Source organism: Rutidosis leptorrhynchoides, chromosome 11 (assembly GCF_046630445.1).
Source record: "Rutidosis leptorrhynchoides isolate AG116_Rl617_1_P2 chromosome 11, CSIRO_AGI_Rlap_v1, whole genome shotgun sequence".
Classification (NCBI taxonomy): domain Eukaryota; kingdom Viridiplantae; phylum Streptophyta; class Magnoliopsida; order Asterales; family Asteraceae; genus Rutidosis; species Rutidosis leptorrhynchoides.
The window spans coordinates 257,867,501-257,868,407 of record NC_092343.1 but is presented as its reverse complement, the minus strand read 5'-3'; positions in this window follow the sequence as shown (position 1 = coordinate 257,868,407).

Sequence of the window (907 nt, the reverse complement as noted above, 5' to 3'; positions counted from 1 at the left end):
CGTGTCGAGCCATAGGACTAATTGAACACATTTCACCCGACCTTGTGTCGTAACCGGTTAATTGATATAACTTACTTGTTTAGGTCAAGGCTAAGCAACTTTCATGCACACGTTTACTTGTTGAAGTACTTTTATACTCGTGCACTCGAGGTGAGATCATAGTCCCACTTTTACTCTTTTTGAACTTACATTTGGGATGAGAAAACATAAACATTTCTTTACTAAGTGAACACAAGTACAGGAAAAACAAACATTCTACATACGAGTTTAGAACAAAATCCTCAATTCGATTATCATTAGTTACACTTGCCGGGTGTAAGCGAGAACTTATGTTGTATGGATCCATATGGGTTTGACAAACCCTCATTCAAACGGTTCGCTACCGTTTACGAATGAAATATATTTTCGAGAAACAGTGTATGTTCTAGCACTAAGTGATGGGGTTCAATGGAAGGAAATGTTAAGTATTGATAATTGGGTGCTCGTGAAACAAACTTTTGGAATGTATTACTATTATTTCATTGATGCAAATCTTGTGGTTCACTTGTACTTACTTACTTAAACCTATGATTTCACCAACGTTTTCGTTGACAGATTTCTATGTTTTTCTCAGGTCATGCACGATATGTGAAACATGCTTCCGCTTACCATTTGATACTTGCATCCGATGTCGAGTATACATGCATTTCATGGAGCGTCTTTTGACTTTACTTTAAACCGTGTCGCCTAGATTTCAATCGTACTTATAACGTTGTAACTTAACTTTTGGTTGAACAATCCTTGTAAACTTTGAAAAAATCTTTATTTTGAAATGAAGGCGACATATTTTGGTCAAACGTTATCTTAAAGACTTATAATCAGGTAATGGGACCCACGTAGCCGACGCCGTCACTTGACGATTTGTCGG